Source organism: Anabrus simplex, chromosome 2 (genome assembly GCF_040414725.1).
Source record: "Anabrus simplex isolate iqAnaSimp1 chromosome 2, ASM4041472v1, whole genome shotgun sequence".
NCBI lineage: Eukaryota > Metazoa > Arthropoda > Insecta > Orthoptera > Tettigoniidae > Anabrus > Anabrus simplex.
In genome coordinates this window covers 1,241,168,056-1,241,195,645 of record NC_090266.1, presented here as the reverse complement: position 1 = coordinate 1,241,195,645, position 27,590 = coordinate 1,241,168,056, and the positions used below count along the sequence as shown (strand labels likewise).

Below are 27,590 nucleotides of genomic sequence, written 5' to 3'. Positions count from 1 at the left end.
TCTGTATCATTGAAAAATCCTCAGAAAACTCGTACATTCCTAACAGATTTCCTGAATTCAAAGTCGGTTAAGATATAGTCTATTATGGATCTGGTACCCCTAGCCTCCCATGTGTAGCAGTGAATAGCCTTATGCTTGAAGAATGTATTCAGAACTGCTAAACCCATACTAGCACAGACGTCCAGCAAACGCTTCCCATTTCCATTAGCTTCCATATCTTCTCCACATTTACCAATCACCCTTTCGCATCCATCAGTTCTAGTGCCAACTCTCTCATTGAAATCGCCCATTAGCACTATTCTATCCTTGCTGTTGACCCTGACCACGATGTCACTCAATCCTTCATAAAACTTGTTAACTTCATCCTCGTCTGCACCCTCACATGGTGAATACAAGGAGACAATTCTAGTCCTGATTCCTCCAAGTGACAAATCTACCAACATCATTCGCTCATTTACGTGCCTAACAGGAACTATGTTGCGTGCAAAGGTATTCCTGAAAAAGAGCCCTACCCCAGACTTTGTCCTTCCCTTTCTAACACCCGTCAAGTACAATTTATAATCTATCTCTTCCTTGTTATCTCCCCTGACTCAACCAGTTCTACTTTCTTCCATAAGACCCATTAATATTGATAGCTCCCCATCAAATTCCATTTCGTTCGCCAAGTTGTTTCCAAGGAGTCCCTTGCCTGTCAAATGGGAGTGGGACTCTGTTACTCCCATAGGTCCAAAGCTTGCTTAAAATGTTCTGAGCTCAGTCAATTCATGAAGCAGGATGCTACACTATTTGCACATAGTCCAAGTGAGGATCTCTCCTCTAGCGGGTTATGGACCACCGGTGAATTGTATAGTTCCAGCCGCCTGAGCACAACGAGGGCCACGACTCAGTATGTCCGAGATGCCCACTCCCATTCCATAGCAACTGGTATCCTGACTCTCAGGACCACTTAATAGGCCACTCAGCTGTTGCCCATGATTCACGAACTATAACGTGACTACAGTAACCCACACCATGAACCATGATGCGTATACATACATAATGGAAAAGTAAAAAGTGCATTTGATTGCTACTATGGACATGACTGATACAGAAATACCATTCTTTTCAAAATTCTAAGCAATGTACAGACAAAAATCTTATTTTATATATAGAGAGACTTTCCGCCTTTTCTGGCAGGACCTAGTATTTACAGTGCACTATGTCTTCTGGAATAGGCTAGAGCAATTTTGTTACTTTCATAGATCTGTCTTTGTCTTATCCTTGGCTTTGACAATATGAAAGTGACTGAGGTATGAGCGATGCTAGTAATGCCATTCCTTCTGCAGCCAGTCGCTGCTATGAATGGTGTGAAAATGTTGCTCATGGGGTCGGTTGGTGTATGCATTTCAGTGGGCGACTGATATGTAATAGCAACTCTGGCTCGTTGAGGAAAGCAACGGGAAACTACCTCGCTCCTCATTTCCCTAGTATGCCTCTTCAATGATGCCTAGGCCATCTATGACAGCTGATGGCAGAGCTGTTGAGGATCACACCAGCAGCATCGCTGACGGACTGAACATACAGAGAGATTTTACAGCCACTAACAGCACTACATCCGCTAATGTCAGTTGAGGAGCTAATGAGGATGAAAAGAATGTTTGTGAATGAAATTGGAAACGAAGGTGGGAGGAAATCGGATGTGGCCTATGAACTGGAACTATATGAACTATTAGAGAGTTTAAATACAAAATACGGCAGTCAAGATCAAGACGCCTAGGGGTCGATAGTTTCTATTTTTTCTCAACAGAGAGCATAAGGCAAATTATGCTTCACTTCAATGACACAAAAGTGACAAACTTATGAAACATGAATTGTCGGGAAGACGAAGGCTTCTGGAATTCAATGGTAACCACCTCCTGTTGATGGCGGTGGTAGAATAACACCCACAATAATTCCTACCTGTCAAAGGTGACTAAAAGGGGCCCCAGGGTTTCTGAACTTGCGAGTGTGGGTTGACAACCAAAGGGTCCTTAGCTGAGTCTTGGCATTGCTTCCATTTACTTGTTAAAGGTTCCTCAATTTCATCTATCCTATCTGACCTCCCTTGGTCAGCTCTTGTGCTTCTCTGACCCCGACAGTATTAGATCATTCAAGGCCTAGGGACTCTTTCATTTTCACGCCCTTCGTGGTCCTTGTCTTTGTTTGGCCGATACCTTCATTTTTTGAAGTGTCGGATCCCTTCCATTTTTTCTCTCTGATTAGTCTTATATAGAGGATGGTTGCACTTCCTCTTAAAACAATCACCACCACCATCACTCAATGGTATCTAGAATTTCCATCAATGCTTCACAGATGCCATTTTTGCGACACAAGCAGAGACAGCAGCACAAACCAGAGTGGTCATTAACTTTCCGTTAAGACACGCGTGTGCAACAGATACAGTGAATATTTTTCATAACCTGCCCCCCAGGAACCTAAGACAGTGAAAGTTTCCACGCTCTGCTATTCTCTCCTTGCCTCTGGACGAGACCACTTGCAAACTTTCAGTCTATAGTGAACACATTGTTGGAGCTAGAATGTCTACCACTGAACCACTGGGCGAGTTGGCCATGCGGTCAGGGGCACGCGGCTGTGAGCTTACATCCGGGAGATAGTGGGTTTGAATCCTGAACCTGTTACACATCTGTTGTTGCGACGTAAAGCATCTAGCTAAAAAAAAAAAAGTCTACCGTATATTGCAGATAGATGCGACCATTCGAGTAAGTTTTTCAAACTTCTCATTAGATTTCTATGTAGCATAAATACAATCCATATTCATCATAATTTGTGTGTAATGTTTGGTTTATCATGATTCTTATAAAACAGCTTTGAAAATATGTATCATATGTATGAGATACGTACGACCATTGGTATGACTTACTAGAAGGAAATTACACACTGTTGTCACTGCAGTGTTGGGAATTTGGAACAATGGTCATTTGTTGGTTATTAGTAATTTCTTTATTTAATGTGATTGCAACACACATAACTCATAATAAAACTGTCTGCTAACCTGTTAAACCTAATGCAACAGGGGATTTTCTTTCAGGGTTTACTCCGTTAGCCTTCGAGGATCCCACGTCTTGCCAGAAGGCAGTGGTTTCCTTCTGTACTACCCCCAGATGGACAGGTTGCCTCCTCCGCCAGTTCAGCCACACTGAAAATTTTCATTTTAAGCCTTGACTGCTGTTAAGGTCTTCACATGTATCCCTGTGCATGGGGCCCATGTTATACCCGACGGGACTGGGTCCCCAACAGAATTTTGCCGCTACCGTAGCTTCGACTACAGTACCGTTGCCCACCCCTATGGCGTGGATCCGCCTGACAAGATTTATCTATGTAGATACAGATCATCTCCGACATATCATGGACTGGGTTAAGGCAGCTCCATTGTTTAAAAAAAGAAGTAGAAAGAAGTGCACCAATCCTAGGGACATCACCCTTTTGTGACACTACCTTAAGATAATTGAGAAGATTATAGAACAGAGGCTGAAAGAAATAATGGAAGACCAATTTAAAAAGGAAAAACATGGAATTAGAAGAAATAGAGGAACTACAGACCTAATTTTTTCACTCGGGCAGTCAAGGGAAATTTTTTGGGAAAAAGGGAAGGTCCTGATAAGTGTTTTAGGATTTGTAAAAAGCATATGACAGAGAGGAGAGGGAAAAAATATGGGAATGTTTAGAAAAACATAATATCCCGGAAAAACTAATTAAAAAAGTTCAGATGTTGTATGATGGTTGCGCAAGTAGGAGATGGAAGAACTCAGTGGTTTAAAACAAGAAGAGGTGTAGAAGAAGGGAGTTCTCTTTCCCCATTTCAATCGTGGATACTATCATAAAGGAACTCAAAGGAATAGATAAGATCTTAATGCATTTGTTTTTGCTGATGTTGCCTTTTGGGGAAAAACTGAAAGAGATGTTCAGAGGTGACTGGATCTTTGGAACACCAAGTGTAAAGAATGTAAGTTAACTGTGAGCTAGAGCAAAACAGTGGTTATGAAAGTTATAGTATTTTTCTACTCTGATGGTGGGCGGCCTACATGCTGTCAGGGGAAGCGGGGAGCATGGGGCCGACCAATCCAGCACGACGCGAGAGGCCGCTAAGAGAGAGAGACAGAGGCCACTACTACAACGTTGCCAGGAGCGCCCGCGCGCGTTAAAGTTGTGTTGAAATCCACATAACAATGAAATACAGAGCTTCGTATGTTACAGTTAGATTATGGCCCATGGATGAGTTTTATTATTTTTATTTATGTATTTATTTCTATTATTTTCTTATATCTTCGATGTAGTATGATACGAGTTAGTAATGTATATAACAAGTGCATTGACAACAGACCGAAAAACAATTCGTTCAAAAGTACAGAGTTACACAACACATTTTCTTACTTTATCTTACCTTATTCCAGCTGAAGGATCCGTGTTACAGCACCCCGACACTCGCCATCGTCACTAGAGCTGTCACCGGAAATATCCTCGTCACTCGACTCCTCACTGTGGCTGTCGTCTCGCAGATTTATGATGATATCGTCCATGACTGTCCAATACCACGTCCCTTTTGTAATCGTCCTCTTGAAATTTTTCACTATGAGACACACAAGCCTTCCACTCCTGTTCGGTTACTTTATCCAGCTCCTCTTCCATTAAAGATTGGGCGTCAGTTTGAACGTTTTGTTCCTTTTCCTTTTCCCTACAGCAGTTTTAACGTTTCCCCAAACCAGCTCTATGGGGTTATATTGACAGTGATAAGGTGGCAGGCGAACAACGGTATGACCCTTTCTGTCAGGAAGTGTATCAATTTCGTACATTTTTGCCTTTGGCTTGAACTGTTTCACAAGAGACAACAGTTCGAGTCTGGTGTGATTGCTGTCATGAGGAATATTCCTAGCAGATAACCACGATATAATATCAGCTTTTCATGTGTTCGTTGTAGGAATTCGTTCTAGCTGTACTGAATGGTAGCTGGCATTGTCCATTAAAATCACTGCGTCTTTGATGTTCCTATCGTAATCTATAATCTTCATTTCCGTATTGACAACTGCACAATTAAAAATAGGAGAGGATTTCCACCAATCAACACTTATTTATTGTATATATTAAACTACAGGACCGGTTTCAACCTCATATTCAAGGTCATCTTCAGCTGAACCATACATACATATTTATATAATGAAGCTTTGACTAAGATTGTGGTGTTGAAGGAATGCCATATGATGATGATGTACATTTAGTTACATACAAATGGGGCACGTCTTAGCGTGAACTGGCGTATATGTCATTCTGCACAATATTGCAACTGTATGTCTAAAATGTTGAAGGTCTTAAAACTAGTGCATTAAACACGTCTTTTCCTAAACTAACTTATATGTATGTACAAGATAAAAACAATATATACAAACACTTCATGCATATGAACATTCGTTCTTGCTTGGTGGTCAACACAGACTAACTTCCGTATTTAAGTCTTATTCACAGTTGTACACTTCAGCTGCTATTCTTGGAGTTTGTAAAATTGCATGGATAAAAGTTTTGTCTTCCTGTGCGTATGTGAGATAAAACACTTTCAATTTTAAAAAGGTGCCAAACGTATGGATGAAATTCAAGTAAAATATCTTCAGCTCTGCTGTGTGTGTTGCCCTTTTATTAGAACCAATTCATGTTGTCTTTTTGGCATCCGTAAATTTGGATGACATTGGTTTCAAAGTAGTGGCTCCTTTCCTATTTGTAGCTGTGCAATGATGTTATGTTTATCTGTGGAAGATAAAATTGAGTTATAAGTGATATTGTGTGGAGGAATGTCTAAGGGTTATGTGTGTGAATGGAATATGTACTTACTGTTGTTGGTATAGCTGAGTTGTGTTTGACATGCGAGCTTGTAATGTACTACTTCGTGTTCTTCTTGGGCTTATACTAGCTGCTGTGAGGGGAAGGGAAAGAGGGGTAGGGAGAGTTGTTGTTGTTGTGGGGGTAGGGATGGAGCTGGGTGTGTTGTTTGGTGTTTTTCTGTTGCTTGTTGCATTCTGTTTATCGATTAACTTAAAGTAAGGGTTTTTTAGGGCAGGGATAACTGTATTGAAGATGATGTTAGTTTTTTCTGTGATTTCATTTATGTTGTAATTTGGATTGGTGTACTGATCTAGAGTGATGTAAAATTCTTCTGTTATGTTGAGCAGGGGGCCTTTGGGGTTTATGTTTAGGATTTGCATATCGTTATCGATGTTTGTAAAACTGTGTTTATAGTCTGCGACATGTTGTCCTATTGAGGAAAAATGATTGTGTTTCACTGTGTTTATGTGTTCGTTATATCGGGTTAGGAAGTTTCTACCGGTACGTCCGATATAGCTGGTCTCGCAGTTATTACATTTGATACGGTATACCCCTGAGTGGTTGTATTTGTTGTTGCTGTTGATTGTCCTGACTGTGTATGATGTTGGTACTATTGTGTGTAGTTCTGAATGCTATTCTTATGTTATGATTTTTAAAAATGTTAGTTATGGGGTATATGTGTACATTATTGAAAGTGAATAGTGCATAGTCTTTCTTGGGTTCGTTTACTTTTGTTAGTTTGGTTTTGGGTTGGGATTTTATTTTGTGAATGATTTTGTTAACCATTTCTTTCTTGAATCCATTGTTTTTAGCTATGTCATGAATTAATTGTAATTCTTTGTTTAGATCTTAGCTTAAGTTAATCGATAAACAGAACGCAACAAGCAACAGAAAAACACCAAACAACACACCCAGCTCCATCCCTACCCCCACAACAACAACTCTCCCTACCCCTCCTTCCCTTCCCCTCACAGCAGCTAGTATAAGCCCAAGAAGAACACGAAGTAGTACATTACAAGCTCGCATGTCAAACAACTCAGCTACACCAACAACAGTAAGTACATATTCCATTCACACACATAACCCTTAGACATTCCTCCACACAATATCACTTATAACTCAATTTTATCTTCCACAGATAAACATAACATCATTGCACAGCTACAAATAGGAAAGGAGCCACTACTTTGAAACCAATGTCATCCAAATTTACGGATGCCAAAAAGACAACATGAATTGGTTCTAATAAAAGGGCAACACACACAGCAGAGCTGAAGATATTTTACTTGAATTTCATCCATACATTTGGCACCTTTTTAAAATTGAAAGTGTTTTATCTCACATACGCACAGGAAGACAAAACTTTTATCCATGCAATTTTACAAACTCCAAGAATAGAAGCTGAAGTGTACAACTGTGAATAAGACTTAAATACGGAAGTTAGTCGATGTATTGACCACCAAGCAAGAACGAATGTTCATATGCATGAAGTGTTTTTATATATTGTTTTTATCTTGTACATATATATAAGTTAGTTTAGGAAAAGACGTGTTTTATACACTAGTTTTAAGACCTTCAACATTTTAGACATACAGTTGCAATATTGTGCAGAATGACATATACGCCAGTTCACGCTAAGACGTGCCCCATTTGTATGTAACTAAATGTACATCATCATCATATGGCATTCCTTCAACACCACAATCTTAATCAAAGCTTCATTATATAAATATGTATGTATGGTTCAGCTGAAGGTGACCTTGAATATGAGGTCGAAACCAGTCCTGTAGTTTAATATATACAATAAATAAGTATTGATTGGTGGAAATCCTCTATTTTTAATTTTGATGTTCCTTTCGTCAAGAGCGTCTAAAAACTTCAAAAACCACTCTTTAAAAACCATAGCGTTCATATCAGTGTGGTAGTCATCACTGGTCAATTTCACCTTTGGCCTGAAAACCAATTTACATTCCTGTAGAAAACCAGTGCGACTGGAACCTACGTGACAAACAATAATTCGTCCACCTTTCCCTACAGGAACTTTTAAACCTCCTGTACCCTCTTTATCTTGCCAGATTTTCGTTGGAGCGTAATTCTGATGAATGTAAGTCTCATCTAAATAAAATATATGGGGCGATGGGTCCTTATTCCTCAGGAGAAGCATTTTTCTCAAAAACGTTACTCTGGCTGTAACTATATCAGCTCTCTCCATTAAAAATCTTCTCCCGTCGTTGCTTTTTTTATACTTGAACCCCATAGACTTCAGTATCCTCCACAATGAAGTAACTCCACATTTAAATTTTATATCTCTTTCTAAATCACCACATAATTTGTTCAGTGTTGGGTATTCACCCTTTACGTAATAACTGAGGAGAGTTCTTCTAATTACATCTTTATGGAATTCGTTGATTGCCTTTGTTATACAGTTCCTTTTGATTCGTTTGTGCGGTGATTGAAATGAGATGGAACCAGATGACTGGTTACTGTCTTTACCTACCTTTACTATACGCTGAACGGTTCACGTACTAACTTGACAAGCTTCCGACACACTCTGCTGCACTTTATACACACTCACTAAAGGACCATTATTTTCTGCTTCCTTTTGAAAATATTCATGAACATTGCTGATCAGTTTTCTACCCTGGCTCCTTATCTCCTTCCTCTTCGCCATTGTACGATATACGTATAGTGCAATTATTATATAAAAAAACAACACAGAGCAACACAAATAGAAACAATAGAAAAAACGAACGTCACATCACTGCCACGAAAACGTTAATCGAAGAATGCAGTCAAGGACGCGGCAAGAATTACTCATAAAACAAACTCGTCAAACAAGCTCTTTGTAATACCCAACGCACACTAAGACTACTCGGCAACACAGCAGTTCGTGGAGCGAAGTGAACGCGGCCAAGTCTCCGGCCAACTGAATAGTTCTCAGCGCCACCGCTAGGCGATCTTTTGTCTGATTGGACAGTGACATACTGCCCGCACCCCACTTCCCCTGACAGCATGTAGGCCGCCCGCCATCAGAGTAGAAAAATACTATAGCAGGATAAATACACCTTGTAAGCTCACCCTCGAGGGAGAGAACATTGAATGTATAAATACCTTTAAATATCTGGGGAGTACTTTATCAAATAACGGTAGTGTCAAGAATGAAGTCTTAAACAGGGTGCAAAAAGATCAAACTTCTTCAATCAAGTGCGCAACGTGGTATGGCACAAATGTTAAAAGAGAAGCAAGTCAACTGCAAGCTTGTGAAATGAAGTTCCTTAGATCAGCCGTACAGAAAACAAGGACAGAAATAGGAATGATCAGATACGAAGAGACCTGTAGGTCAACCTGACCACGGAAGAAAGGCTGTGTTTAGCAAGGCTGAAGTGGCTAGGATACGTTAGGCAGGCGCAGGCGACTCAAACTCCAAGGAAGTATTCTGAAAAGATTGTTCCAGGATGAAGACCAATTGAAGCCATAGGAAAAGGTGGTTAGATCAAAAACATGGGAGAGAAAAGAAGCCTACCATGACTGTAATAAACGGAGGCACATCCTTCTTAGACATCCTACCCTGCTCCCTGGAATGAATGTAATTGTATTGGTAACTATTACGATTTTTAGACATTTGTCAGTTTTTGCTCCGTTATCTGCTTCTTGTTGTAATAACAGTTTTCCCCTTGAAAACATTAATATGTAGCACTTTTAAAACAATAAATGCCTTGTTGTAGTGTGACATCTTAGACCTCCCATTTTTATGGCCAACAGCGAGATAAATCTAGGTGAGCAACTCTTTTTCAAGGAACCACTCGAGACCTTTGGTTGGAACTCTGGACTCTACTGGAATTTTATTTTATTTAACTGCAAGAAATATTAATTTGGATATGTGTGTAATAATTTTTCTTTTAGGCAATAGGGAAGATATATGGAACTGTAAATGAACATTGCAAGATGCAAGGAGTATATTGATTCAAAAATTATGTAACTAGTAAAATTGTATTTAAGAAAACCTCAAGATGGGATTGTTAACATTGCAAGAGTGATTAAGTGACCTGTATATCATGATGTAATATGGTGAAAATTATTTTTTATGTAACGATGTTTTCGTTGTGAAACAGCCTATACTGCATGTGCGGTCATGGGTGTCGCAATAGGAAATCTCGAGAAGTTGCTATCTTAATATGACCTATTAGCAAAAATTTAGGGAATCTAGTGGAAATTGTTTCCCATTGGTTGGTTGTGAATCGGCCCATTTCCGGACTTTCTGCCGGCTTCGGAAATAGCATGCGTGTGCTCGGCGTCATTTACATCCGACCGCCCTATTGAGCGCAAGCGTGAGGGCTTCCCTCGGGAACTCATGCCTTTCCACGGTAAGTGTCATTTCAATGTTTATCTCAATGTTTTCTGGTTTTGTTTAATGTAATTTTTTACTTTGGTATTTCGGTATTTCCTTGCTTAATGTCATTTTTTAGTTTTAAATTTAACGTGTCCGAGTTAGCCCTTTTCTTTAATTCAACAATTTGTTCATTTGTGTTTTTGGATTCGTAATTGTATCAGTTTGACAAAAGCGTTAAGTTTCAACTGCTTTGTGATTTAACTTTTGTTATTTTTAATATAGCTGAGCTAGAGGGTGTTTCTTGTCTTTTCTCCCCCATAACGTCATACATTCCCATAGACCTCGTAGGGCTTCCTTGCACCTTCCACTCTCCTGTCTTAGTTGTCATTTTTAGGCCTGTAAGGGTTCCCTTGTAATGCTTATCAAAAGATACTCGTCACGTTTCCATGTTCTGATATGAATACACTGCCACTGCGTCATGTTATTATTTCCTTATTCATATTGTTAAGTGCCTATATTATTACAACTATTTCTTTATTCTCATTCATTTATGTCAATATTTTTTATTATTATTATGATGATGTGTAGGCGTAATTGTCCCAATTATGGTTACAGATATATCGCAGAATTTTCAAGATCCCATGGGTAGATAATAATGTAACCAGTAAGAAGGTAAACAATCATGCCAGTAAACTTCACATGATTTAACCTTCACAAAATGCAGAAAAGCAGCCTATTTTGGTCACATTAAAAAATAAATAGTACGGCCTGATATAACAGATAACAGATCATAGAAGGCCAGGCGGACGTGGGCGAAGATTAAGTTGGGCAGCAGTGGTTCGACATCATCTATACGACAACTGACATGGAAGGAACAAAATAAGAAAAATTATTCCATGTTAGTTGTCAGACTTCTGTGAGGAAAACATATGAGTAACAACACATGAAATTTATAACCCTTAATTCTGTGAGGAAACAACACCAGAAGAAAAGAAGATGACAAAGAAGTTAAAAGCAAAGAAAATCAACTTCTTTCATGAGTATCTGAAGATGTTGCTCTCATCCTTACCTTATCAATGACACTCATATCTGTGGAAAATCAGCTGATGGTTCATCCGATCGGTGTTCATTCGATGAAACACACTGGACATTGCAGGATATTCTGTTATGCAGCATTCGTCTTGCTCTTGCCCCACCGTATTGTCCTACGCCATTTTAGGACAACGAGAAGAGGATGGAAATCGCTGACAGAATGGTGTAGATAGTGAAGTACTCTACCCCCTGTAAAATACAGAAGAAGAACTAATGAACATACTTTTATCTCTTAATCATTTGTTTTAGACCGTCTGTTGAATTGGACAATTGTCACGACTGTACAATATTTCCCATTGTGATGTTTTAAGAACTATATTTGTAGTTGTCAGCTGAGGATGACCCTTGAAGGGTCGAAACCGGTAGTGTGAATGATAGTATGTAAATGTATTGATAAGGTGGAGGCTTCAGTATCAATTTCATGTTGTAACTACAATCAATACGGAAATGAAACTCTTAGATTATGGCCATGATCCTCATGTTATCATTTTATTTATAATTTGTTCACAGGGCAAGCAATGCAGCTCCTTCAACATGTTTTGCTCATACTTTGTGAGCACCATCAGCCAAAATAACCTAATTCAAGGTAGGTCAGTACATGTCCTAATTTTAATATCTGTTAATGGTTTCATACTAAATATAAAGGATTACTATGTATTGGAAAGATGGTTTTTATTAATGTATCAACTTATTCTGAATTCAAATACGGCTCTTCAATGAGATTCATAACTTGCAAAATATGAAGGTGACCGAGGTATGAGTGATGCTAATAATACCGTTCCTTATGCAGCCAGTCCCTGTTATGAATGATGTGAAAATATCACTCATAGGGTCGGTTGGTGCATACATTTCAGTGGGCTTGGCAGACTGATATGCAATAGCAACTTCTGACTAAGTGAGGAAAGCAACGGGGAACTACCTCACTCCTCCTTTTTCTAGTATGCCTCTTCAGTGATGCCTGGGCTATCCATGACAGCTGTTGACGGTATTGTGGAGGATCAAACCAGCCTTCGGGCTGAATACCCAAAATACATACATACTGCACCCGCTCACCTCCTGAGTTCCAGGCTAGGCTTAATCTCAGGGGTAATCAGTTATTAAAAGATGTTAAAAATTTTAATCAATAACAAATATATATATATAGGCGCAACAAATGAACACAGGGATGAACGGGGCATGCAAATTAAGGTAAAGGGGGACGGCTCATTCATAGATACAAATTATAAACTCCACAATAGGACTGGGAAGTGACAAATTCCATGGGCATACTGGACTAACTACAATAAAAAGATATGAAAACTTGTTTCCTGTTGAAATTGCAATAAGGAGCAATTTATTTACATAAATCGCACACAAGTGATTACAATTATTACACTTAGAAATTTCCATCCTGAAAAATAATACATAGGTACATTTGAATTCACGTCACTACTCTGGTAGTGTGAAATATTTGGTGAATTCGCCCCATGGGTTACTGGGGATCGAATCCACATCCGTATGAATGGACGTTTCACTGCTGGAGATGATCTTCCGGAGACGAGGGCATGAGAGTAACTATTTACTGTCATCTCCACGTTCCGTTGGACATGAGTCACTTCCCGTATGTACATTCTAGTAGGCCGGATCCCCACCGTGGAAATGTTATCGTATCTAAAAAGGGAATTTATTTTACGGACAAACTCTAGCCTATATTTCCAGATTCACAAACATGCCAGGTGTAGCTCGTTAACTCAAAACTTATCTCAATATTTACTTTTGTCAATACGACAAGACGTACGGAAAGGTTCATTACTATGCTCGTACAATGAAGACATGTGCCATCCGTGGGTTATTCCGCACTTACCGCCAACAATCTCCCACGTGGAAAACCAACATCTGGTTCCGACCAATTCGACACATGACGACTGTCCCTATCATATCTTCCTATGATTATTAAATAACTATCATTATCATTCTTTATCCGATCATTATATTCTGTGATTACCATCAATTATTTTATTATTATCATTAATTTCAATTATCATCCTATATTTGATTATATGCTATCCTTTGCCGACGTTTCAAACAAAGGGTCGTTTTTCCTCGTAAATAATCCGCACAAATTAATGATCAGTTTCATAATAAATTATTATTGTAACTTAATTTCACGTGTTACACTACTGTTGGCGATATTTATGGTTAATGCATAAACTCTTACAATTTTGGTCTACTTTGGCACTAAGCAATTAATTTAGGACAAGATTCACTTGTATGTATGTATAATAATAATAATCCATCATCATTATAGACTTATGCCTTTCAGCGTTCAGTCTGCAAGCCTCTGAATTTACTAAACGTCGCCACAATCCTTGATTTGCAACTAGTGTTGTGGCCTCATTTAGTTCTATACCTCTTATCTTTAAATCGTTAGAAACCGAGTCTAACCATTGTCGTCTTGGTCTACCTCTACTTCTCTTACCCTCCATAGCAGAGTCCATTATTCTCCTAGGTAACCTATCCTCCTCCATTCGCCTCACATGACCCCACCACAGAAGCCGGTTTATGCGTACAGCTTCATCCATCGAGTTCATTCCTAAATTAGCCTTTATTTCATCATTCCGAGTGCCCTCCTGCCATTGTTCCCACCCGTTTGTACCAGCAATCATTTTTGCTACTTTCATGTCTGTTACTTCTAACTTATGAATAAGATATCCTGAGTCCACCCAGCTTTCGCTCCCGTAAAGCAAAGTTGGTCTGAAAACAGACCGATGTAAAGATAGTTTCGTCTGGGAGCTGACTTCCTTCTTACAGAATACAGTCGATCGCAGCTGCGAGCTCACTGCATTAGCTTTACGGCACCTTGATTCAATCTCACTTACTATATTACCATCCTGGGAGAACACACAACCTAAATACTTGAAATTATCGACCTGTTCTAGCTTTGTATCACCAATCTGACATTCAATTCTGTTGAATTTCTTACCTACTGACATCAATTTAGTCTTTGAGGGGCTAATTTTCATACCATACTCATTGCACCTATTTTCAAGTTCCACGATATTAGACTGCCATTAAGACCAAGTCGTCAGCATAGGCCAGACTGCTTACTACATTTCCACCTAATTGAATCCCTCCCTGCCATTTTATACCTTTCAGCAGATGATCCATGTGAACTACAAACAGCAAAGGTGAAAGATTACAGCCTTGTCTAACCCCTGTAAGTACCCTGAACCAAGAACTCATTCTGCCATCAATTCTCACTGAAGCCCAATTGTCAACATAAATGCCTTTGATTGATTTTAATAATCTGCCTTTAATTCCATAGTCCCCCAGTATAGCGAACATCTTTTCCCCTCGGTACCCTGTCATATGCTTTCTATAGATCTACGAAACATAAACACAACTGCCTATTCCTCTCGTAGCATTTTTCAATTACCTGACGCATACTGAAAATCTGATCCTGACAGCCTCTCTGTGGTCTGAAACCACACTGGTTTTCATCCAACTTCCTCTCAACGACTGATTGCACCCTCCCTTCCAAGATGCTTGTGAATACTTTGCCTGGTATACTAATCAGTGAGATACCTCGATAGTTGTTGCAATCCTTCCTGTTCCCTTGCTTATAGATAGGGGCAATTACTGCATTTGCCCAATCTGAAGGTACCTTACCAACACTCCACGCTAATTTTACTACTCTATGAAGCCATTTCATCCCTGCCTTCCCACTATACTTCACCATTTCAGGTCTAATTTCATCTATTCCTGCTGCTTTATGACAATGGAGTTTATTTACCATCCTTTCCACTTCCTCAAGCATAATTTCACCAACATCATTTTCCTCCTCCCCTTGAGCTTCGCTGTTCACAACACCACCATGATGATTTCCTTTTACATTGAGAAGATGTTCAAAATATTCCCTCCACCTCTCCAGTGATTCCCTGGGACCTATTATGAGTTCACCTGAATTGCTCAAAACACTGTTCATTTCCTTTTTCCCTCCCTTCCTAAGATTCTTTATTACTGTCCAGAAAGGTTTCCCCTGCTGCTTGACGTAGCCTTTCCAGGTTATTACCAAAATCTTCCCATGACTTCTTTTTGGATTCAACAATTATTTGTTTCGCTCCGTTTCTTTCATCTACATACAACTCCCTCTCTGCCTCGGCCCTTGTTTGGAGCCATTTCTTATAAGCGTTCTTTTTACGTTTACAAGCTGCTCTCACTTCATCATTCCACCAAGATGTTCGCCTTTTCCTGCCTTTACACACAGTTTTTCCAAGGCATTCCCTGGCTGTTTCTACTACAGCATCCCTATATGCCACCCATTCACTTTCTTTATCCTGAACCTGCTTAATGTCTACTGTTTGAAACTTCTCACTAATCATGTCCATGTACTTCCGTCTAATTTCCTCGTCCTGGAGATTTTCTACCCTTATTCGTTTGCAGACAGATTTCACTTTCTCTACCTTAGGCCTAGAGATACTTAGTTCACTACAGATCAGATAGTGGTCTGTATCATCGAAAAATCCCCGGAAAACTCATACATTCCTAACAGATTTCCTGAATTAGAAGTCTGTTAAGATATAGTCTATTATGGATCTGGTACCCCTAGTTCCCACGTGTAGCGGTGAATAGCCTTATGCTTTAAGAATGTATTTGTAACAGCTAAACCCATACTAGCACAGAAGTCCAGTAAACGCTTCCCATTCCCATTAGGTTCCATATCTTCCCCACATTTACCAATCACCCTTTCGTATCTTTCAGTTCTATTCCCAACTCTCGCATTGAAATCACCCATTAGCACTATTCTATCCTTGCTGTTTACCCTGACTACGATGTCACTCAATGCTTCATAAAACTACTATTATTATTATTATTTTTAAAATGGAAAGTTTATATTTTTATTTCCACTATTATTTCTAGAATTTAGTCACATACGAAGTATGTTGAGTCCCAATATGAACCACCAAGATCCAATTTACATCGATCGGGACACCACAGTATTCGAAACCGCAACCTTCATTTCCGTACTGCCGTTTATTTTATGGGGACACCATGTCCTCCCGAGACACATCTCAAATCCCATGGCACATCGCAGCTGGGTAACTACATCCAATGCCTGCGATTGCTAACTTAATTCCTTCCTTTTCATTTGAAGTCCCTTTTATTCCACTGGAACTCTTCAAACATGTTACTTAATAATTACTCCTCGGTGCGTGGATTCTGCCAATCATAACACCGGAATCGACCTTACATCATCTTAGGCATCGAGACTTATCTATTTCATCATAAAAAACAGTACAGCTCAATTCTGTAAAATGGTACAAAAAATAGCTATAGAGATATTGATCGGCATAAGTATAGTAAATGCCATCTATATTTCCAATCAACTTGGGAATGAGAGTATATCTGTTACCCAGTTCAAAGAGGGCATTATTGAACAGTTAACAGGTACCGGTATCAAAAATGTTTACATTCCCTCAAAAGTACCAAACAAACAGGTATTACCCCACCGACTGGAGGATGTAGGCTGGTAGGGAAGACAGAGATGCAGTAATTGTTATGAAGAGATCCATCAGGAATCAAGAAGGCCATATGCCATGAGGAAGACTCTACAGTCTAAGTTCAAATGACCAACCTGTGAAAATTTCTTCTGTTTGGACTGTTTCTTAAAAGTGCACAGGTTTGTAGTGTGATTGTGATTGTAAAACGTAGTTTGACTCATTTCTTCACAAAGTCTCATTCGTTATACTTTACAAAATTGGTACACTTTTTGCATATGAATTTAATGTGATTGCGAATGAGACAAAGTTACAAATATTTTTTCTAGAAAGTTCATGTAATTTTTTGTCCTATGTTTTGAATTTGTCTATAGGCCTAGACCGTAATATGAGACAATGAACAATGAGTACACTATACAGTACAATATTTTGTTATTTGTACACATGACACGATCACAAAACAATAAATAATGTCAAAATTGTTGTGGGTGATATATTACAGTGACGTACAGGCTACGTGGTGCCACATCGGACTCTCAAATGGACAGGCCAAGAATAGATTCATGACGTACTGGCCACCTACTTTCATTTAACATACGTTTACATGTCAAATGTGATGACAGTATGGCACCACGGGGCCCGAGACTTTGAGAGTGCGCGTGAGTCCACAGAGGACTCACGCGGACCGAATGGCATTAATTTCTGTGAGTCAACGTTGGTCTCACGTGGCACTCAAGGAGTTAAACTGCAATGTATGTTACTTACCACTTGCCCTCCCTCAGCTTGCCAAGACTCATGAGTCACACTGCGCTGTTTCATCTGCACACCAAATCAGTACACAAGTCGCACTAGTCTCCACCATTCTCTGGCCGTGTGCCCTCTTGCTCCCTGCTTCTCCTCCACCTGTTCATGGGTCATGTTGTTCTGCCAAGTCTGCAATAGTTCACAATCAATAGCTTCCATCTGAACCAGGGTTCCTTGAGTTTGCACTTGGCCACCTTCCACTGCTACGATCTGTATTGTAAAAATTAAAGTGAAGAAATAATTGATCTGCACCAAAACTGAGTATATTATCAAGTTATACATAGTAAGATAGAACCAAGAACAGGACCTCTTAAGAGGATAAACACTTTGATAGGCTAGAGTGAGACAAGATAGAAATAGGAAGCTAATGTGAAAGGAAAAGGACAGTCTGCACATCTTCATACACTGTCAGTCTTTAAAGAACCCCCTTTTCTTTCAATACAGTTAATAAGATACAAGAATAGAGAACATGTTAAGCGAGAAAACGTACTATTGAATACAGGCGTGAAAAAGATAAGAGAACAAAGATGAAAACACTTCCCTAACAACAATGCCTTCAAAGGTGGGTAAAGCACAACACAAGAAATGAAAAAATTAATGAAATGGTGTACGGCTTTTAGTGCCGGAGGTGTCCGAGGACAAGTTCGGCTCGCCAGATGCAGGTCTTTTTATTTGACAGCCGTAGGCGACCTGCGCGACGTGATGAGGATGAAAAGATGATGAAGGCGACACATACACCCAGCCCCCGTGTCGGCGAAATTAACCAATTATGGTTAAATTTCCCGACCTTGCTGGGAATCGAACCCAGCACCCCTGTGACCAAAGGCCAGCACACTAACCATTTAATCATGGAGCCGGACAAAACAAATATGAATATATTATTGCAGATCACACTCTTTCTAAAACAAATGTTAGCTCACTGGGTTATGAAACATGGTTTTCTGGTCACACTCTTCCACCCTGAATTATTTGGAGATTGAACTCTGCCATCTGCAAGAAAATGACTGACCACCATCTTGAATCAAAACCGCCGGAATGCGACAACTCCTTGATCGACTCAAATCAAAACTCGAAGGTGCGAGTTTCAACATACAAGCCACCGCTGAAAGATGTGGACACCTATTTCCTGGATTGTAAGTTAGTCTTCATTAGTAAGCAATTTCACAACTATCAGTATCCATAACTGAGCTACCAAGAAACCCGCTTGGCAACTTCACACAATAATTTTCCTAATCTGTAGGTAGGCAACAAATATTCACTACCCTTCACTATATCACTCAACACAGAAATTTCTAACTTCTGAAGGGGATGCGAAATAAAAGCACAAACAGGCTTCCTCAGTTATTCAGCAATTTCACAGAAAACCAGCGCACCAAATTGAACATGCTGAGGCTAATAGCTTGCTTTCCAATGGTGTAATTTAGCGTGTAAAGTTCAGGAAGTAAAGGACTTTTCTCATTTTCACACAACTTTTCCTGACCTGCCTCGTGAGGTGAGGGCTCTTATCTGTGTTGAAAATCACGTTCCTTTCACAAGGGATGACAAAGAACATTTTCAGAGATAGGAAAAATGTGATCGTACTAAAGGGTAAGGGCGAAAATTTGTGATGCAATAATCATTATACAGATTTAACACTACGTGAATCGAGACTTCAAATTTACAATGCGCTAAGTGAGAAAACGTCTTAATGATGAATGCACTAATCAGGTTTCACTGTGTATAACTTACCCTGCACTGGTTTTGTTCCTTTCCTTTATGTATAATGAGCTGCAGGATTCCTTTCCTCTCTTGTTTGTCCTGTGTTCGTAGTCTTTTACCACCTGTATTCATCTTAATCATTTTCTCTCTTTCCTCATTCTATGTTTATCCAACTTTCTTATCATACATTTCCCATATAAAAACTCACCAGTCAAGAAGATCTCTCAGTGAGTTCTAGCAGAAGTGAAATCAATGTGAGCAATTGTTATTTCTTAACACTTCTAAGTGCGAGCATTTCAAAATCCAGCCTTCAATGGACGATATTTAAAGGCTAGCATACCTGTGCACCAAACTGTTTTATGATACTATATCTCTGTTAATTTCAAACCAATTTTGATTATATTGGAAATAGCTTTTTGGTCCACCATATACTGTATAGTGTGTTTAGTCTTGTAGCAAGGTAATTTGCATACGGATTCAAATTTGTCTACAGATATGAATCAAATAAAGGGCGTGACAATGGTACAATTTTTCGAGAAATAAAACCTAAAATTTAGTTTCTGTACCTTTCCCATCAACATGAAGAGGGCTAAGATAACATCTAATTGTCATTGAATGGAATCAATTTCCTTACCCTAGATCGGAATGGATTTTACCCTAGATCGGAATGGAAATAACATTCCTTGGGACTAGAGCTAAATCTTGGGATGAAAAGACTTTAAAAATACTCATTTCTTAAGTAATTATTCATGTTATCCCAGTAAAAAATTTCCTGCAGAATTATCGCATCTAGCACGAAACAACACTGTTTTGTATCAATCCGGTAATATCAACATCAGTCGTTAGAATTGTAAACTACTATTCTCAAACACTAAAACACTCATTTAATATGCCTAGTAGAGCAACGCTAGAAAAATTATCCTTTATTATCGACACCATTTGCGGGAGGAGTACATGAGCAAACAGTCTAATTTTACACATCGATAACAAGGTGAAAAATAGTTAAAATGAATCGATAGATATATGAAACAAGAGAATAAAGCTATCTAGATGGCTGTGAAAATACCTCGGACATAGTTCAAAGGAAAATCACGAGATGGAATGACAATGCAGATGCGTGTCAGAGATATCACTCCACAGCAGCAGACAGCTACTGCACGTGTGCTACACGTCACTCCACGCTGTGGAGTTAAGAAAAAAATTTCTTTAAAAGAGATTCAGTACTTTGAATTTTTTGGTACATTAAAAGAAACTTTCCAGGAAAGGCTAAATTATGGATTTTAGAAGAGTTCCTATGTACCCGATGAGCATGAGACAATGAGTCACCAGAATAACCATTCGCTTGCAACAAAGCAGTAAACGTTTGACGCCATCTTCAAACACTTGCAGGCCAACGTGATAGTCTAGAGCAGAGAGGGGATCATCCTGAAATGTAAGACAGCTCAATAGAAGCTTTTTTCTATGCTGTACTTTATTTTGTTCAGTGATTAATTTCACTTCTTAAAACAAACTTACATACCTCACAAACTGTATGTATACCAGAATAATCACAGTATTTTTTTTATATTCAAAATTTCATGGTGAAAATTTGGGACGCATTGACCACTTAGGTTAGACTCTGTATATTTAATTAGTAAATCTGTCCTCAATAACTGAAATATCAAAATAACAGCTGCATTCAGAAACATTTTTTCATTTGCAGAACTTATCTTCATAACTTTATACAGCGATGGGAAAAGTACAGAATAAAAGTAATTGGGCAGAATTACAGTTAAATATTTCTCATGTAACTCAAATACAATTACTGGTGATCGTATTCCTTGGTCTAGAGAAGGCATATGATAGTGTTAATAGAGAAAAGCTGTGAGAAATGCTGGAAAGAAAAGGATTTGGAAGGCAATCAAGGAAAATAGCGAAAGCCATGTATAACAAATATTTCAGTTCTGTCCAGACTCCTTTAGGGAGAACAGATTGGTTTAGAAACCAAACTGGACTAAAACAGGGAAGTGCATTATCTCCACTTACGTTTATAATGGTTATGGATGAAATTCTAAAGGAAACAAAGACAAGATATGGAGAGGATATGAAAATATTGTTGTTTGCAGATTACAGTGATCTGGGCAGTGCAAATCTAACTAGAGGCTTTAAATGACAATATTGAGAAATGTCATATGAAAATGAGCGTGGAGAAGAGCAAAACAGTGCTGATGACAGGAGAAAGAGAAGGAAAAGGTATTGTTGGTATCAGGGGAATAAACCTTGAGGTGGTTGAATGCTTCAAATATTTGGAAAGTGAAATAATGCAAGACGCTAGGAGACCAGCAGAACGGTACAAGTGGGAAATACGTTCTAACAGAATGTAATAAAACCTGGTTGGAGACAGAAGTTCCTATAAAATATGCAGAGAATGTAGATGATGTACTATACCCCCATATTAAAGTATGGACTTGGAATTGACAGCAAGAGTAAAATTCAGGCCACTGAGATGAAGTTACTGAGGAAAAAGGTAGGGAAGACAAGGAGAGAGAGTAAGAAATGTTGAGGTCAGAAAAGTGATAAGGGTAAAAAAAAAAACCAACTGAGTGATAGGATGCAGAAGATAAAATTGAGATGGTCTGGACATGTTATGAGGATGGAGGAGGGAAGGCTACCACAACAAATGTTGGAGGCTAAGACAGAAGGAAAGAGGGCAAGAGGGAGGCGGAGAACAATATGGATGGACTGTCGAGAACAGTATAACAAAAAGATTACTGGACTGGAATACAATTACTGAAGAGGAGTGGTGGGAGGAGAGGCAACCTGGCAGGAGCTGGACAAGGGGAAATAAAAATGATGAAAATTACCAATTGTCTGCCTCTGCGGTGTAGTGGTTAGTGTGATTAGCTGCCATGCCCAGAGGCCTGGGTTCAATTCCCGCCCTGCCACAAAATTTAAGTAGTACGAGGACTGGAATGCTGTCCACTCAGCCTCGGAAGGTCAAACGAGTAGAGGGGGTTCGATTCCCACTTTAGCCATCCTCAAAGGGGTTTTCCACTTTTTCTCCGGGAAAATGCCGGGATGGTACCTAACATAAGGCCACGGCCACTGCCTTGCCCAATCTCTTGCAATCCTCCCAGCCCCCACAAGGTCCATGTTCAGAGGTGAGGCTGCCTGGGCGAGGTACTTCTCAGTTGTACCCCGGACGCTCGAGGACACTGCCTTAGAGGCATAACAGGTGGGATCCCTCGCTGAATCCAAGAGGGTAAATGCATTTAATAATAAAACAACAAGCAATCAGTAGAATTACAATCAGTAGAATTACAGTTAATTCACAGAATGAGAGCTAATCACTGACTTTCTTTTTTCTTCACATGGGGCTGCATTGATCACTCATTTTTTTTTTAAATCAAAGAGGCCATAAATGGCCATCATCCCTAAGTGAGACTAAACTTTGCTTGGGAACTATGATTTTGAAAGTTTATTTAGTCACATTCTTTTTTAAAAATTATTTTCATATTTATTCAAATTAGGCAATGGAAATTCAACCCCTTTGCCATCACTTGTTCATTCCACTTGCATTCTTGACAAGGTAGTACACGATTAAGTTTCAGTCCGGTGGTATTTGAAGGTGCTCAAATACGTCAGCCTCATGTGGGTAGATTTACTGGCATGTAAAAGAACTCCTGCATGACAAAATTCCAGCACCTCGATGTCTCCGAAAACCGTACAATGAAGTTAGTGGGACGTCAAGCAAATAACATTATTACACTCCTTTAGGGAACCTAAATTATTTGTCCCGAATGAGTAAATTTATAATACTAATATAATGGGTCCGTTAATGGACTTTATAAATTTTCAGGCTAACTCATTCCTGTTGCCAGCAATTCACCCCAGTGTGCTAATTTGGGCTTGCGAGTTGGTGAAAAGCACACCTACGAAGACGCATGGCTAGTGCATACCGTGGAGACCACTGTCCAATAATGGACCCAATATCATAAACATACTCCTTCAGCACAAATAATTTAGGATCCCTATATACTTCATGGCTTTACTTCTAAATTGGTGTTTTGACTGATTCTGGCTCTGCCTGGTGGTTATGCGCTGAAACAGACATCCAGCCAATCCCAAACTGCCATTCATATCGACATATCTCGTAGCCTAACTGCCGATTCTAAATTTACATTCACCACGTGGTTAACGTAACTTGCTCAGCATGTATGTTATTTGGTACAGTTTGCGATCTTATGCATTTTTCTTCAGTAATTTGTGTTTTTCATGTGAGTCTATCTTTCTAGTATAGTACAGTATAGTGTAATTAGCATAGCATAATTTAGTACAATAGAGGTTTAATAGTTCAGTGTATAACAATATAGCTGTAGTTTTATTTATGCCCGTGTGTTGGTTAGTGTACTTCGTGCATATTTAGCATGTCTCAGTGTAATTTGGAAAATACAAGTGGCAAGAAAGTGACTCAGATCAGTGGAGTGTTCCCTTTGTAGGCCATAACCTTCCTGTGCTAGCCATTAGCGGTGAGTGATGTGTTATTTCCTCATTCTCTCTTAATATATTCTCTTTTTACTGTTGGATGTTTCAAGAAAGTGTTGTTTTGTGAATTTGTTTTCAATCCAGACTCATTAGCTATTCTGAGTACGGTATTACATTTTGTGAGGGCTGTTTACCACGGTCGTATTGCATCAGCTGTTCTCACTGCGGTAGCGCGCTGGCAACAGAGGCAAGGCGCTGCTCATTTTTGTGGAATGAACTAGTACGATCCTCAAAAAAGTAAAGGAACATAGCACAAAAAGAATGAGATACAATAGCACCTCGATTCTCCGTTTTTGGAGGGACCATGTAAAGAACCGTACAACACGGGGAAATGGAAAATCCAGGAACGAATGAACCATCAACAATTTGGCTAAACAAAACAAAAATGAAATTATGTATACTTATAATCTTACAACACCCCTGAACCAAATCAGACAACAGCCCCAAAGGACCTTCCGCCTACCAAGCGACCACTGCTCGGTCCGAAGACCTGCAGATTACGAGGTGGGGCATGGTCAGTGTGACGAATCCAAACTCCATCTTCTCCACTGTAGATTCCGTTGAGTTCTTCGTTCGTAACTCCGAGCTGGGAACGTTACCAGATGACACGCACCAGGTCTGTGTGCTCTGGGACTCAAATAGGCAGGGGCGTCACTCCCTCGGCAGGGCTGCCTCTGATGAGGGTCCCTACCTGCTACCTCCTCAGTTCAATAACACAGAAAATTATCTTCACCTAATTTAAGTAAAGTACTTGTTTCCAGCCCAAGTCAAGGCTTGGAAGTGGAGGCCTTGCCTGCACATGCTAGAAACGCATCCATGGTTCCTCCACATGGGCGAGGTGAAGTGGGGCTGCTGGTGACTGAGGTGAAGGCTCACTACGGGGTGCTGGAACCAACACATCACTTTGCTCTACATAGCCTGGATGAGCCATGGGTTGGGTAAAGGGTGATCCAAACCTAGGAGGAAAGTCATGGCTGTCATGATCATGCCAAGTGGAGACCACATGAGTAGGCCTACTGAAGGCGAAACAAACCTGGCTAGGTTTGGGCCAGGGGCAGACCGCTGGATGGACGTGGTCTCTGCTACGGAGAGCCTGAGTTGCGGTAGGACAATGTCTGGCTGCATGCCTCACCATGGATGGTGAAAATGCTCAACACCCTAAAAGGGGAAGAAACCCTACGATTGACTGAAATATGGATGCCTATAAAAGAACCAATTTCAAAAATTTCAACATCAAGGGAAGGCAAGGAAGCTCCAGTAGAGCAGATCCGGAAGCAAGCCCAAGATTTAAAAAAATGGAGACAGAAGTCCCAACTGGACAGGCTGTCACCAACTCAAAACAAGAAATGGCAACAGAAGCTCCAGTAGAGCAGACTGCTGTCAGGAGTTTGTTATCGTGCTGATTGATTCTAACACAAGAGTGGAGAGTACTGAATGCCACTTCAATCGATAAGATAGGAAGGACAGTCATTTTAGCCCTTGGTGAAAGAGACTTTAAAGAGCTAAAAAAGCTCTAAGGTTAAGCTCGGACTTGGGCAGATCAAGTTTCAAATCATCAGGAGAAAAACGAAACCCAATGTTGATCAAGATGGAGCTGAAGGTCCTTCAGGACAATCTTCATTATAAAAAAGCAGATGTGGCCAATTTCGCCAGGAAGTTCAAGTCCGAGGCTGTTGACGTGGCCCTTATTCAAGAGTCATGGGCAGTCAAGGGCAGAGTAGCAGGACTGGCGGAATCTGGAGGTAAGCTGATGTACGATACAACATCGGAAAAAACCAGAACATATCTTCTTATGAACAGGAAATTAAAATGTCTTATGTTGCAGGAACACTGTTTACGGACTTAACCATGGCCAAGATTAAACTTGGAAATTGGGAGGGACCCAGAGAAATAACCATAGGCTCTGCATATCTCCCATATGACTCGACTAATCTGCCCCCATCAGAAGAAGTTGAGAACCTAATTTGCAACGCAAAGAGGAAAGGCGAACACCTAGTCCTTGGAGCAGATGCAAATTCACACCACACGGCATGGGGCAGCACGAACTGCAATGCAAGAGGTGAGTCTTTATTAGAGTTTATTATTGGATGAGTTGACGATACTAAACTTAGGAAACAAGCCTATATTTATAAATAAAAATCGTAGGGAGGTAATTGACATTACACTAAGCACTACGCATATTGCCAACTTTATTAAAGACTGGAAGGTGCTGGAGGAACCATCATTGGCAGACCACCAGCACATCCAATTTGCAATAAATGCAAGACTACATGGAATTGAGGCGTACAGAGAACCAAAAAGAACTAACTGCGATAGATACAGAGAAGTTCTACGGAAGGCTGTACAAAAAATTCCAACTAACGAGGTTAGGATGTTGTACAGAATATCATCTAGAAATGGTACGTGGGACATATATCATAGGAAACTCACTGAGTATAACCTAGAGATACAGAAAGAAAAAAGAAAATCTTGGAGACTGTTCTGTGAGAAAGTGGAATCACACAATGAAACAGCAAGTCTCCAGAAGGTTCTGAAAGCAACCCATATAAATCAAGTGGAGGCACTGGAGAAACCAGATGGGTCATTTACTCAGGCGGGGAGGGACACACTGCAGATACTAATGGCATGTCACTTTTCTGAGGCTGAGGAGATGACAGAAGAAGCGGTTGGAACAGAGACCAAAGCTCTAAGAGCAGACTGGAACTGTGCCAACAGAATAATAAAACATAACCATGTAAAATGGGCAATCGAGAAGTTTCATCCTATAAAGGCTCCAGGGCCAGATGAAATACTTCCAATACTCCTAACGGAAGTACGGGAGATACTCGTCAATGCCCTGACGGACCTTTTCAGACCTAGTCTAGCCTTAGGGTACGATGTCACCATGGACGAGTTCCGTGCATTTCTAGGACTTATGTTTCACATGGGTGTTGTGCAAGTGTCTCGTATTAGGGATTCCTGGAAAACGCACAGGTTATTCAACATTCCATGCTGTAGGAACTACATGAATAGAAATAGATTTCTACTTCGACTGAAGTGTCTCCGTTTTGCAAGGAACCCAGCTGAGGGAGATCCAAAACCAGCAGATCGTTTGTATAAAATACGACCAATGATAGAGTACTTCAATGATAAAATTAAGGAGGTTTATGAACCTGGTAGGGAGCTGTGTATTGACGAATCCATGATGTTACGGCATGGTAGGCTGATGTTTCGTCAATACATTACAATAATTAAAAAAAAAAAAAAAAAGGCATCAAGCTGTATATGCTCATGGAGACTGATGGAACGGTTATAAATTTTACTGTCTACACCGGGATAACAGATGACTTAGGTGGGAAAGAAAGACCATGCTGCAAAGGTAGTGCTCCATCTTATGCAAGGCCAGCTAATTTTAGGACATGCACTCTAAATGGACAATTTCTATGATAGCTATTCTTTATCGCTACTCTTCTCAGTAATGGGACACATTCGACTGGTGCACTCAGAGTTGGCAGGAAGGAAACGCCACTCAGCATAGTTGAGAGCAAACTAAAAGTTGGCGAAGTTATCTGCTCTTATGCTAACGGCATAGCCATGGGAAAGTGGCGGGATAAGCGTGAGGTAAGATTCGTTTCGACAGAATATGAGCTCGACATGGCAGAGGTCAGCAACAAGAGAGGGGCCAAAAAACTGAAGCCTAAAGCAATAGTGGAGTATAATAGACATGTTAGGCACAGATCGCCATGACAAAATGATTTCCTACTATCCTTTCACAAGAAAAACAACAAAGTGGTATCGAAAACTGAGAATTCATGTGGTTGAAATGGTATTTTTGTGTG

At 39.9% G+C, this 27,590-nt stretch overlaps 1 long non-coding RNA gene across 1 annotated transcript in view; it reads right to left on the bottom strand.

Annotated features, from left to right (window-relative positions):
- LOC137498431 (uncharacterized) overlaps nucleotides 1-27,590 on the bottom strand; it is a 266,743-nt gene that overhangs the window by 234,419 nt on the left and 4,734 nt on the right. The window contains exons 2-3 of the long non-coding RNA XR_011017806.1: nucleotides 17,512-17,760; nucleotides 11,247-11,458 (exon numbers count right to left, since the gene is read on the bottom strand). This is a non-coding gene — a long non-coding RNA (uncharacterized lncRNA). The remainder of the gene's footprint in view (nucleotides 1-11,246; nucleotides 11,459-17,511; nucleotides 17,761-27,590) is intronic.